This window comes from Rousettus aegyptiacus, unplaced genomic scaffold (genome assembly GCF_014176215.1).
Source record: "Rousettus aegyptiacus isolate mRouAeg1 unplaced genomic scaffold, mRouAeg1.p scaffold_m13_p_4, whole genome shotgun sequence".
Classification (NCBI taxonomy): domain Eukaryota; kingdom Metazoa; phylum Chordata; class Mammalia; order Chiroptera; family Pteropodidae; genus Rousettus; species Rousettus aegyptiacus.
In genome coordinates, this window is record NW_023416307.1 from 38722754 (window position 1) to 38737755 (window position 15002).

General features: G+C 35.1%; 1 long non-coding RNA gene and 1 pseudogene across 1 annotated transcript in view; one reads left to right on the plus strand and one right to left on the minus strand.

Moving 5' to 3' along the window:
* Positions 1 to 15002, plus strand: part of LOC107507035 — a 239226-nt gene that overhangs the window by 130915 nt on the left and 93309 nt on the right. The gene's annotated exons all lie outside the window — the stretch shown is intronic.
* Positions 5973 to 6447, minus strand: LOC107507032 (annotated as a pseudogene).

A 15002-nucleotide genomic window follows, 5' to 3' on the forward strand; every position in this document is an offset into this window, starting at 1 on the left:
TTCATTTAGAAGCATCTGTTAGAACATATCAAGGCAGCCAGCGAAAGGAATTGATAAATGACCTGGACAGTATAAAAAGCCAAAAACATAACTGATGTCAAGAGGGCAGCAGAGGTTCAAAGGACAGGAATTTATTTCAGCAGAGCTGAGGAAAACAAAAAATACCGGAGCTCATTAAAAGACCAAGCTAGATTATTTACAGAAAAAAAATAGCCTAAATACCCCTTAAGCACTATTTCTAAAAAGATGTATAGACAACTCTTATTTAGAAGGACTCAGAACTGAATTATTTTAAACAGAAAAAAAGTGAAAACCATCTTAAATGTCCAATAATTGATAATAATGAAGTAAAATATGGTTTAACAATAGAGTAAGATACTGTAATTAAAAGTACTTATGAAAAGATTAAATAATCTTTAGGAGAAAATACATACATCTGTGGAGTAAAATAACAACAATGTAAAACTTTTTTAAAAACTAGGAGGAAATTTATAAATTAAAATATTATCAATGGTTGTCTGAATTATGGAGTAAGAGTAAAGTTTTCCTTTCAATTTTTCTTTTTCCAATTTTATAAAGTACACATGCATTATTTCCTGTAATTCTCCTAAAACAGCATAAACTTTAGAAAATTGTACCATAGTCTTAAAAGAATCTTCTAACTGGGCAAATGTATTCATCCTTGCCATTTCCTAATTAATGACTATCTCACTTCTAACTTAATCCAGTGACGTTTACTGGATAGCTACTTTGTTTTAGGCCCTTTGTTAGGTAGTATGAAAAACATAAAAATATAATAATTGACCTCTGGGAATTTATAAACTAGTGGGCAGGAAATAAAAATAAACATTGTAGTCTGGGTTGGAGATATAAAGACAAGACTATGGAAGAAAGTGAGATTACGTGACTCATGGAAGAGGTGGAGTTTCAGCAGAGCCCTTATAGATGATGGGGACATGAACAGAGAGATTGAGGGGGACTTGACATGTGTGGGTAGAGATGCCATTGGCAGCAGTATAGCAGAGAGAAAGGACAAGGGCATATTTGGAGAACAGTGAGTATTCCCAGGTAGAGTTTGTGGGGAATCTTAAGGGGCTAGAATGGAAGGAGGACAAAGAGTCGGGAAGCTGAAGCCTGGCCATAAAGGGTCCTAAAGGTTTGGCTGGTAAATCTGGATATTAACTTTGTCCACACTAGCTTCTTGACACTAAACCACCAAGACAAAAAAAAAAAAAAAAAAAACTAAGAAAAGGAAGAGTAATCCAAATGTTTGGCAGCAAAATGGTTGACTAGATGTTTACCCTTCATTCAAGTGTTTTACGGTTTTGAAGACATGCCCATAGAATAAATGGGTTCTCCCGTTGATCATATCTACTGGGGCAAGATTTTAAAGAGGCGATTCATACTGGCCCACTCACCTGTCCCAGTGGGATCCCTGGAGTGAATTTTAAAGCAGTACCATAACTAGGATCAAATTCAGAACCTTGAGACTGGCTTCTTCCATATTCAACAAGTCCTCTCTCCCCTGACTTCTTTAACTTTTATTTCGTATTTATTTACATACTGTCTCCTTCCCAAAACTATAGCTCTTTGGTGGGTAAGAATGATGTCTTTGTATGTTTGTTCTTCCCCTTTCTCCCATGGTTGGGCATAGAAGGATAGCTATAAAGTTTTAAAATAAATAAATAAATAAATTGATTGCGCTCTATCCATTTGTGCCAGTTTATGTGCAACAGCACCTGCTCAGTATGTAGATTTAAATATTTTTGTTGGATTCGGAAGCCATTGCCTGAGATAGTTCGAAGGACCATGGCAACATCCTGAGTCCTCCAATGTTATCTTACCATTTTCCCCATTTCTGCTACATTTTCACAGTGAATATATTATTAGGCATATGTTTTACATGGTTCATAATTTAACTCTCCTTTCTAAACTACTAATTTAAGTGTCTAGACTGAGAAAAAAATAATCCCTTTTCTTTTTAGATTTCTTTCCCACATGGTATTTTAAAATATTTTCTGCCTCCATCATTTATCTGATCTCTTGGTAGTTCACACTCCATTCTCTTACACTCTTTTTAATGGCATGGTTTCCAAGTCTTTTGTTATTATTGCTATGTTTTGGATTCTTCCCAAATTAACTATATTTGTAGGGGAGGAGAGAGGGAGAGAAGAAGGAAAGGAAAGAGAGCGAGCAGAAGGGTGCACCAAAAATTGTGTGGTGAATAATGGGATAATCACTTCCCATGTGAGCATCAATGACACCAAAATAGATTTGCAGGCATTCTCTTTTCCCTTTTTTATACCAAAGAATGATGTTTACTAAGAAATGATCAGATCTTTTATTGAGGAAAATGTAATGAGGAAAAGTTTTGCTAAGTAACAAATGAGGTGATGCCAAAATACTGATAATTATCTAAAATATAGCCATTTCTGTTGGGAAGTATTAGATTTGGTGGAAATTTTAAGCTCCAACTAAGTAGTACATTTTATGTTCTGTGCGGTAGTAGAGAGGGAGTGGAGAACTCTCAAGTAGTGGTTTGGGGTGGGGAGATACCTCATTAACACTACCTTTAAGCCTGCAGCACTGGAACGTACATGAGAAGTAGCTAAAAACATAAGCAGAAATGAAACTGACATCAGTTAGCATTGCATATTTCTAGAGTTATATATATGTTTATTAAACAAGCACTCCGTATTGAGCACTGTTCTATGAGCTATGACTATAAATGTGAGCAAAACTGTTTCTAACTATAAACCAGTTTATTTCACTTTTCTGCTCAAAACTCTCTAATAGCTCATTCTCTCCCATAGAGTAAAATCTGCATTCCTGACTCTGGCTTACAAAGCACCATCTAATCTGGGCCCTGCCCCCTTTTTGACAACATCACCTGTCCTCTCCTCCTCAGCTCACTCTGCTTTAGTCACATGGGACTTTGGGGCTTTTGCCGGAAGAGCTGGGGTCCTGGGCAGAGCTCTGAGAATCACTGCCTATTAGCCTTTACTCTATACCAGGCACTGCTAAATGCTTTACAGATATTATTGCATTCAAGCATTACATCTGTTCAAAACTGAGAGATGGTTTTACTGTTCCCATTATTCGTATGTTAAATATTACTAATATTAGTTATAGTATTAAATCATCATTAATTACTATCTTATTAAAGAAGAGAAAAAGTTAGATAACTAACTCATGGTCACTCAACTAGTAGTTGGTGGAACCAGACCACTATGCCCTAAAGACCTCCTTGTGCTTGGATGTTCTGTTGATTCACCTGTAGAAAGACTTGACACCAAGAAGCTTGAATATTCATGCACTGGATCCTTTTTTCATGTATTCAACAGAGTTACCTTGAGCCTCTTCTTACATACAAAGCATGTGGGAGGCACTTATGTGTATAATGGGCAAAAAACTCTTCTTCAAGAAACTTTCAATTTAGTACACTTATTGTATGAATAGCAATCATTCAGATTATTTTTTAGGCCTGAAGAATTAACTGTTCTACAATTGATTTTTAGTTCAAGATGATTCTTTAGACCTAAATATTTAATACTCCTCCATTCCAATTTCCCATTGAAATAAATGAGGAAATATAAATTATGAGGAAAAAACTGCCAGCTGTAAAAAGATGGAAAAGATTGACCAGTGGACCAGAAACTTGGGGTTTATCTTATATACTGCAAATGGAATTGCATAACCTCTGGCTGTTGGCCTAGGGCTTTGGCCTACGCACCCTCTCTCTTTAATTACACATAATGAACCCTATCTCTGTTGCTACCTTGAATTTTCCCCAGGACTTTAAACTTGTATACCCAACTGACTACTTGACATACCCAATGAGCGTCTCAAAGTTAAATTAGTCAAAACAGAACTCATAATTTTCCCACTGTATATCAAACTTTTCTTTTCCCCAGGCATTTACATATCAGAAAATACCACCATCTACCTAATTGCTGAAAATAAAGATTTAAGTATTATATTTGTTTCTGCTCTTGCCCTCATACTCCCCATACTATGATCTCAATATCCAAAAGATGTCCCAAATCTGGTGACTTCTTTCCATCACTATCACCTATCCTGGTGATGCTCTTGCTTCTCCTAGAATAGATTCTCACCACAGCAGGAGAGAGACCTTTTACAGTAGAAAATTAGATCATGTTACTCCTTCCCCGTAACAAAAACAAAAACAAAAACAAAACCTCAATTAAAAACCCTTCAGTGCCTTCGCATTACACTTAAAATAAAATCCACACTCTTTATTGTGGTTTACAAAGTCCTACTTTATCTGGTAACTGCCAACTTTTATCAGTTTCTCAGTCACTTAATATGTTCCGGGTTCTTTCAGATTTTCAAACTCACAACTCTTTCCCATTTCAGAGTCTTTGCACTAAGGCTTTCCTCCCTCAATGTCAAGAAGATTGTTACTGATCTTTTTACTGTGCCTCTTTCTCATCAACAGGGTCTCAGCTCTTTAGAGGGACTTTGCTTGCCCTCCCAATTTAAAGTGAGTACCTTCTTTAATTTTTCACTAAGTGGTTACCACTGGCAGAACCTTTTTCTGCATATTTATCCATCATTTCTTTTCATCTTCTAAGAAGAAAAATCCCCTGAAAACAAGGACCATGTCTGTTTTATTTAGTGCAGAATTTTCTCCGCCTGTGCGATATATGGTAAATGCTCAATATTTAAGTGATTGAATGATTTTATTGTTATTAATAAGGTTTTGAAATGTGACACAAATATCAAAAATTAATAACAATTATTATAATCTAAATGTAAAGATTGTTCCAACAAAATATGAGCAATATAGTAGAGCTATGTAAAAGAAACAAAAAAATACAAAATAAGATGACCAAAGCTAGATTGAATATTGCCAGTTATTATAATAAATCTGGGTTAAACTCCACCATTAAATAAATATTTTCAGATCGAGTCTCAAAATATAATCAAACAACTTCATGTTTATAAGAGACATACCTAAAGTAGAAAGATATAGAAAGAATAGAAATAAGAAGAAAGACAAAGAAAAATATGGGAAATACAAAAACAGGGATAGAACCACAGTCTGTGGTTTTAAGGCTTGTAGAAATCTACGTTCTGTTTTACTACAAAAGAACATAAAATATATTAATTCAAACTACAGAGAAAAAAGAAATCGAAAAAATGAAAGTGTGTCCTCATGAAATTAAATATTTGCGAATGGTTTCTTTCCTAAACACTTAAAAGTAGTTGTAGTTCTTTTAAAAAATTCAAATAACCAGTTTCAATTTAATGAGAAAACATACACTTACTGTAATCTCAAAGATGTTCACATTAAAAAAGGGTCAAATATGTGATGACAGAAAGAAACCTAACTATGAGAGATAAATACACAATGTAAATATATATATTATATATATTATATATATATATATGCACTGTACTATTAAGATGTACAGCTGAAACTTACTGGATCTCATTAACCAATGTCACTATAATAAACAAATAAACAAACAAACAAAAACATCTTAACTTAGAGCAAAGCTATACAACATGGCAAAACTTTCTTCATTAAACTTTATCTCATGAAAACTTAGAATTTAAAAAGTAATTCCAGGCCCCAGTGTGGACCACGAGCCTACTTATATGTAAACATGGTAAACACATTTAAAAATTTTTCCAGTTTTCCTAAAAGAAGCATGGTGTTCTAGGCTGATCAACATTATAGATCAATTCTGCTACCAAGAAACAGTTTTCAACCTGGTAAGAAAATCATTCTGGTAACTTGACACATGGCCAATACTCTAAGACATTAAAGGCATTCTTTTGGATTCTGTCCTTTGATAATTTTCAGAGGAAAACCATGAAGAGGCTACCAGCTCAGAGGCATTGATCAAAGCTTGGTAAAAATGGGCAGGTTTGCAGACCTTGGGTAATATATGTCAAATTCAGAAAGCTAAAGGAGTAAGTTTTTATGATGGGTTTCTCACCACTCATTGATTTTGGGCCAGTTTTCCATAGCCCCCTCTTCCAGCATCATAGTGCTGCTGATACTCTTCTTGTACCTGGCCCCCAGACTGTCCACGGTCGTACTGCCTGCCATCCTTAAGGCCTGCAACCCAGTCTGTACAAATGATCTGGTCATCCAGACAAATTCCATTTATGTACCGCATGGCATTTTCTGCATCTGCTCTTGAATAGTATTCCACAAAGCAAAACACACATTCTGTTTTCTTCATTTTATGCAGGCCCATAATGATTTTCTTTATGTCACCACTTTTGCTGAAGTGTTCATAGATTTGTTCTTCAGTCATGTAAAAGGAAAGATTTCCAATATATAACGTACAGCTTTCTTGAGTAATTTTTTCCTGCTCTTCACTGTCACCATGGAAGTGCTGGTCCCGGTACTGGCTCCATTCCATGTTCCATAGAATTGCTGGGCAGCACCTTCAGGAGGCCACCAGACATAGTGCAGAGAGGTGGACGAGGACACCGCCACTCCAGGAACCTGAATGAAGACTTTCAAAGTACCCAGAAAAGCCATGAGAAAGGATGGAGATTGATGAAGAATAAAGCAGAAATTATTAGAGTAAAAAGGATAAAAATGGTTGGGTTTATAGTCCTGGAGTATATTCTTTGAAAGGGTCAATAAAATAAACAAACTTAAGTCTATATTCAGTAAGAAAAAATAATTGACAAAATATTAATAGGTATATAAATGGAAAGGGGGTGATAATTATAAAATAGAAACTTAGAAATTAAAATTATGCAGTATGTAATCTATTTAATAAAAATGAAAATTTTACCCAAAGCAACCTACATATTCAATGCAATCTATCAAAATTCCAATGACATTTTCATGGAAATGGAAGAAACAATCCTCAAATTTGTATGAGACCACAAAAGACTGAATATCGAAAACAATCTTGATGCAAAATAAATAAAACAAACAAACAAATTTGGAGGCATTACACTACCTGATTTCAAAATATACTGCAAAACTATAGTAACCAAAGCAGCATGGTACTAGCATAAAAATAGACATATAGACTGATGGAACAGAGTAGAATACCCCAAAATAATACATTTATGGTGTGAAGAACACATAATGGGGAAAGGACAGTCCCTTCAATAAATCGTGCTGACAAAACTGGTTTTCCATGCACAGGAGTATGTAACTGGACCCTTATCTCACTCTACATACAAAAAGCAACCAAAATAGATTAAAGATTCAAATATAAGACCTGAAATAATAAGACTATGAGGAGAAAACACAGGGAAAATCTTGACATTTGTCTGGGTATTGATTTTTTTTTTCCCCGATATAATCCCAAAAGCACAGGCAACAAAAGCAAAACAGATAAATGGGATTACGTCAGACAAAAAAGCTTCTGCACAGCAAAGGCAACAATCAACAGAATGAAGGGACAACCCATGGAAAGGAAAATTTTTGTAGATCCACACGTTTGATAAGTGTTAATATCCAAAAATACTTAAGAGACCCAAATAACTCAATAGCAAAAAAAAAAACATGTAACCCAATTTTAAAAAAGGGTGAAGGAATTGAATTGACATTTCTCAAAAGATGACATAAAAGTGGTCAACAGGTACACAGAAAGGTGCTGAATATAACCAGTCATCAAATGCAAATCAAAGCCACAATGAAATATCGCCTGAAACCTGATAGAAGAGAATGACTGTTATCATAAAGACAAAAAAGAACAAGCGCTGGCAAGGACATAGAGAAAAGGGAACCCTTGTAGGCTGCTGGTGAGCTTGTAAATTTGTATAACCAGTATGGAAAATAATGTGGAGATCCCTCAAAAAGTAAAATATAGTAACTACCATATGATCCAGCAATTCCACTTCTGAGTGTATATCCAAAGGAAACAAAATTAGTACTCTGAAGAGACATTTGTACTCCCTTGTTCTTTGCAGCATTATTCATAATAGTCAAGACATGGAAACAACCTAAGTGTCCGTCAGCAGATAAAGAAGATGTGTGATACACACACACGTGCGCGCACACACTTTCTTTCTTTTTCAACCATGAGAAAGAAGGAAATCCTATCATTTGTGACAACATGGATGAACCTGAAGGACACCATGCAAAGTGAAATAAGGCAGACAGAGAAAGACAAATACTGTATGATCTTATTTACTTGTGGAATCTTAAAACAAAAAAAATTCAAACTCAAAGTGGCAGAGAGCAGAGTAGAACAGTAGTTACCAGGAACTGGTGGTGGTGAAGAGGTGGAGAAAATGGCAAGATGTTGGTCAAAAGTTATAAATTTTCAGTTATGTAGGATGACTGAGTCTCTCTAGACTTAGTGCAAGGCATGATGACCATATTTAATAATACTGTGTTGAACAACATTGCTAAGAAAGTAGATTTCAAGTGCACTCATCACACACAAAAATAGTAACTCTGTGAAGATGACGTTAATTAACTTGGCTATAGTAGTCATTTTACTATGTATATGTACAGTCATGTGCTGCATAATGAACTTTGGGTCAAAAGTGGACACATATCTGGTGGTGGTTTCCTAAGATTGTAATGGAGCTGAAAAATTCCTATCTTGTGACATTGTAGCTGTCATAAAGTCATAGTGTACGGCATTACGATTGCCTACAGTATTTAGTACGATAACACACTATATTGGTTGGTAACCTAAGAGCAAGAGGCTATACCATACAGCCTAGGGATATAGCAGGCTACACCATCTAGGTTTATGTAAGTGCACTCTATGATGTTTGCACAATGATGAAATTGCCTAACAATGCATTTTTTAGAACAATCTCTGTCCTTAAGTGATGCATGACTGTATATCAAATCATCATGTTGTATGGCATATATATATGATTTTTATTTTAAAATTTTAATTAAAAGATAATGTCCAAGGAATGTATACATTTTTTAAATAGTCTAAAGAGTGAATATGGCATTTTCATTTGTAATTTTGGGTCTGTATTCATGAGTAGGCATTTTTAGTATTAGAATAAGTTCATTGATAACTTTTTTATTCTGCTATATCTGTTTCTGTTTCTTCTCCAAATTCTCAACAACACTGAAGAGATTTTTATTTGAAAGGTCTTATTTAATCTATATTTCTTGGATTATTAGTGGGTTAGAAATTTTTTAAATCTGTTTATTGGCCATTTTATATTCTTGTGAATTTCCTATTATTACTTATTAGACATTTTTCTATCAGTTTGTTCATCTTTTTTTTAAAGCATTTTATATATGATTAGTAACCCTCAGTCTACATGGGTTTTAGTATTTTTTTCTTAATTTAACATTTGCTTTGTAATTGTTTTATTGTACTTTTTCTGTCAGAAGTATTTAATGTTAATGTAAAATGTCAATATTTTTCTTTGTTTTTTTCTCACACTGGTATTTATATTTAGAACATCTTTCTATACCTCAAGACTACATATAAGAATTAATCTACATTTTAAAGTACTAGCATATTTTATTTTCATGTTTAATATTTTATTTTCATATTTAACATTTAAATCTTAACCCATCTAGAAATTGAATAAGATATAAGGTAGGGATTTAACTTTTTTTTTCTGCTCTTGTAGTTGATTATTCCAATACTATTTATTGAGTGGTCCTTTTATCTAGCAATAAAAAATTGTACCTTGTAGGTATGCTAATTTCTTAAATATACTCAAAGCTATTACTCGAATTACATTGAACCAATTCTGACATCAATATCACACCCTTTCAGTTATTATCATGATATAATATATTTTTTAAGAGAAAGGAAACCCTTTTATGTCATTTAAAAAATATTTTTTCTAGACATTCTTTATTTTTTAATGGACTTAAAATTTCCAAGAAATTTAATTGGATTTCATTAAGTTTTTAGGATAATTTGAAGATACTGAATACTTTTTTACAGTATTGAGTCTTTTCATCCAATAATATAGTACATCTAACTATTTATTCAAATCTACTTTAGGCCTGTCAATATAATTTTATATATAATTTTATAACACATATCTAGGTCACCTAAGCTAGCAATCCTACTGTGCATCAACTTACTTACCTCAGAACATCCTAGCAACCAATTAGAAAAGGTAGGTATGATTCATTATGTAATTACTATTACCCGACAAGAGGAAATATGTGTGTTTTATGGAAAGAAAAATTTTTCTTCTAACTTCTTAAATTTATAGCATTGATCAACTTAATAGATGCTAGTCATGTGGCTCTCATTTACATCAACTCTTGGGGAGAATCAATATGCAGGAATAATTGAGAATATACATTGAAGGGTACAAGCAGGAAGGTGAAATAGTTAGGCTTTTATAAGATTTTCTGGAGATAAAATTTAAGCCAAATTAGAACTTAGAATACTTTGAAGAGTAAATGAAAATAACATATCTCCAACTTTTTCTCTAATAGCAAATCTCTCAGGCATCTAACAGCGTTTAGATGAATTTTCAGAAACTAATTGTCAGTTCCTCCATGAACAACCTGTGAGAACAGAGCTTTGGGCATAAATGGTCTCTGCTGATGAATCAGGAGAGACCCTTATGCAAAGATTTAATTCTGCTATAAAAATCTGCAGGTCCCGATCATATTTCCCATGAATAGTGTTCAGCAGTAGACAAATACAGTAGTAGTTAGATTAGATCTATGTTTTCAAGGCTGAATACACAGAAGCCCTTCCCTTCACATCATTTCATAGACACTGCCTCTACCCTCTCTGAGTGCTCACTGTATGCTAGGCACTTTGTAATCGTGATTCCATTTAATTCCCACAAAGACTGGTCAGTATTATTATCAATCCCATATTGTAGATGAGGAACTTCCCCAATTCACACAGCTAATCAATAATGGAACTAGGATTTAAATTCATATTTGTATGACAGCCAAGCCTGTGATCCCAACCACTACCCCACATCACCTCCTCTCCTAAATGTACCACCTCATTTATAATCCAGTATTATTCACCCCCGATACAAAAAAGACATTAAAGGGAGGAAGTAGACTTTGTCTACTCAGTTCTAATATACTGATATTTAGATTTTACGGTAAATTCAGAAGCATTTGGGTTGTTTTTAGTTTTTACAGGGTTTCTGGAGTTTTGGCTAGGTTAATACATTTCAAACTTTAAGGTGCATATACTCGAGGATATTCTATTTCAGTAAGTCTGGGATGGGCCTGAGAGTCTGCAGTTCTAGCAACTTCCCAGGTGATACTGATGCTGCAGTTTCACAAATCATACTTTAAGTGACAAAGGGATAGAAGATCATCACCAACTGATAATTCTCTACATTTGGGGCAGTTGAGTGAGCAGGAAGAATGAGAGAAGCCTCCAAGATGACGCACTGCTTTCTGGCAGAAGAAACCGGGTGTATAGAACAGTTCTTAAGGTCTTTATCAATTTGCCCAGAGGATCTTGGCCAAAATTAGCTCACAATTGAAGAAGAACAAGAACAAATATTTACTGAGTGATCAGGGATAAGCCCTGTGCTGTATACTTACCTTATCTCTTTAATCCTCATCAGATCCTTGTGAAGAGGATGTCTGCCCACACGGCTTCCCCACACAATAGAAATAGTACAATGTGGAGAACAGTGGAGGGCAAGTGTAGAGAGGGGAGGGGAGACAGCTCTTGAGCACCACCACGTTCCTTGCACTGTACCAGACACTTTGATTTATGGCACCTACTTTACCCTCACAACTATATTAAATATATATTCTTACCTCTAGGTTTTCAAAATGAGTAAACTGAAGCTCACAGGTGTTAATTAACTTGTCTGAGGTTAATAAGCTCTTAGGTAGCAAGGGAAGGGTTGAAATCTAGAACTGCCTGACTCCCCAGTTTCTGTTTTCTACCACACCCTAATGTATTATCAGAAGCCTCCCGTACTTTGTGGAGACGTGGAAGATAATACATTTTATTATAAGCAGGGTCCGTGATTCCTGATTTGTAACAAACCTATTCTAACTCATAAGCCCAGGAATAAAACAAATCAACATGAGTGTAGTCAGTCTTGTTTACTCATTTTGTGGAAATCTGGGCTTGAAGCCTTTCATCACCCAGAGGTTAGAAAAAGGAGGCTGCTATTACAGCGATAAAGCTTTGGTTCATTGTTCAAGTTGGGTTATATCCAGTAATGGATTCTATAAGCACTGCAGTACTTTCTTCCTTACATTGTCCCCATTAGGCTTTATCTTCTTGATTCTAGGGATGTTTGTGGCATCTTCACTTCAATTGTTGAGTTCTAGGGAGGAAAGGGCTCATCTCAGCACCTCATTTGATAGGTCCAAAAGGAAATCAACAAAAGAATAAAAAATCGAGGTGGCTTTATCACCCCCATTTTCTCCTTCGGAGACATTACTGAAGTAAATCCTTTTCCACTTCCTGAACCTTTGGCCCTCTCACATACACTCTGATATTTTTCTGAGGCACACCAATGAGATCAAGATGACTTCCCCTGGCAGCACTGCTAAGAGTGGTTTCACAGGCCATGAATTAGCTAATCTGGGAAAATACATCAAAAGTAAAAATATTACTCTATAATTAGCTAAAAAGTTAAAAGTTCGAAACGTGTATGTATATTGGTATATTATGCCTCTGATATCTAATCTGAGTCTTATGTCAATGTATTCGTTAAAGGCAGGCTAGAGAAAAATAAAGTAGTTGAAAATGATTGCTACAGATGGCTACTGATGTGTGACAGTGTTTTTAATCAACTGATGAATGAGATTAGAGAAGTAGGAGGCAGAGGAAAAGGGGGAAAGAAAATCTTGCAGAAGAAGTGGGGAATAGAAGCAAAACCTTCCTACTAGCCCTTCCGAAAGAGAGAAAGAGAAAAGCTTGATTATTTTCTGAGCAGTAATATATGTAGAAAGGCTAAGCAGGAGGTGAGTGTATGAGGGAATTTGAAAATGAACAAGGGAGAATTTCTTTCTCTGGAAAAGCAGGTAGGGTGCAGAGATATGAATGCCAAGGAGAGAAAATTTTGTTATGAACAGGCTTGAGGTTTTGCCAACATTCTGAACTTAAGTGAACAGAGTGAGATACATTTTCGATTGATCCTTTCAAGATGTATTCACATACTGTTTGCATTTTTCTTAGTTTTGAATCTTTTGAGTCATCTTATAAAGCATTCCCATTGCAGCATGAGTAGGGTATAGAAGAGAGAATGCTCAATAGAGGGATAACAGGAACATAGGTGAAGAAAGTAAGAAAAAGGAATTGAAATTGTAAGAAAATGTTCTGTTTACCTGGTGTATAGGATTCTTGGTGTGGAATAGAACAGGAATTGGTTGGAAATTAGATTGGCATAAGATCATAAAGGTTTTAAACTTTAGGATGAGGAGTGGAGTTTGGTATTTGTTCAATACAGAGTTTTGTCTGAGAACTTGCTACCTTTTTTTAAAGCATGTGTATGACATACTCAAGGGTGGGTGGACATGTCTTGTGCTCTATAGAGAGGTCAAATTTAATGATATTATTTTCAATGTCTTACATAGAGAGGTCACATTTGTAGCCTTGAGAAAGATGATGTGGTCCAGAGGGAGAATGAAGGGAAAGAAGAGATTGCTTAGAACAGAACCTTTTAGATAGTCAGGATAAGAAAAGAGGTCATTGATGAAGACAGAGAAATAGGAAAAGAACCTGATTACACATTGCCATGAAAACCAAATAACAAAGTTTTAAAAAGCAAGAATGTATTTACCCATACTAAACACTGCGGGGGGAGGTAAGGAGGATTTAAACAGAGAAGAATTTGTGGAACATAACAATTTATAGGTCAGAAAACTGTGATAAGTACAAGGATCATAGAGAGATACAGGCATTGATAGGTATAAACCCATTTATTGTCCTGTTTCTGTAAGGAATGGGAAGGGATCAATGTATCAGTATTTAACAGACAGAAAAAGCCCCACTTGGTCTACATCTGGAGAATTTTTTAAAACATACTTTTCATTTAGATCTTTTAGAGGAAAAGGCAGCTAATGTTGCTTAAAGTCAACAAGAGACAGTAAAGGAAGACATAGGTCTAGAAGAAAATATTTGAGGGACAGTGGATTTGTTCTTTTGCATCCCTAATACTGCTTTATTTTACTTGTAGAGTTTGGGTTTTAAAAACTTTTTAAAATATATAAGTTTGTAGAATAGGAAGAAAATAACGAGATGGAACATTCTGAATTTGAGATTTTTGCCTTTTGTGATCAGAGGCAGGCCTAAGATGAGTCTAAGGCTTCACTTGCTTGACTTCTCTGTCCTAAAAATCAAAGACTGTATATTTGAAAGTGCTAAACAGTGGAAGAATCAGAAGAGAAAAACCTTCTACAACTGTTCCTTTCATTGTGGTCACTTGGTTTGTGTTTAACCCCCAAACCTGACTAGGTCTCTTCCCATCATTTCCACCAGCTAAGGACTGCAAGCAGAGTCTCTCTCATTCCCTTCCCTTCAAGGAACATATCTATTCCTTGCAGATATGTTTACTCATAGTTGACAAATTCCAAGATGATATTTTAGGTTGGTCCTGGTACTCTCTGAAAATAGAATGAACTTATAAAGTATATGGTCTTCGAGAGGCAAGGGGCCTATGATAAAAGACACTGTTAATATTTTAAAATATTTTGAAATACATTTTAGTTTGGAACACATTCATAACTTATCTCAGCATTATGTTTTGGTTGATTGAAATTTGAATTCGTTGAATAAGTATGTATTCATTCACCCACTTCTTTTCCAGGAGTAAGACTTTTGTGGTATTCCTCCATATTTCTATAAACAATTCATAAAGAGATACTATTTCCCCAGTCCTTTGAGCTCTAGGGAGGAAAGAGCTCATCTCAGCACCTCATTTGATAGGTCCGAAAGGAAATCAACATACGACTCACTTTGACCCATTGAATATGGGCAGAAGTAGTATATGTCATTTCTAGACTGAAGGGTTTAAGACGTAGTGTATAACTCATACCACTTCTCTTTCCCCCTATCATGGCATCCAGTAATTCCATAGATGGTGGCTACTCTATCAGCCCA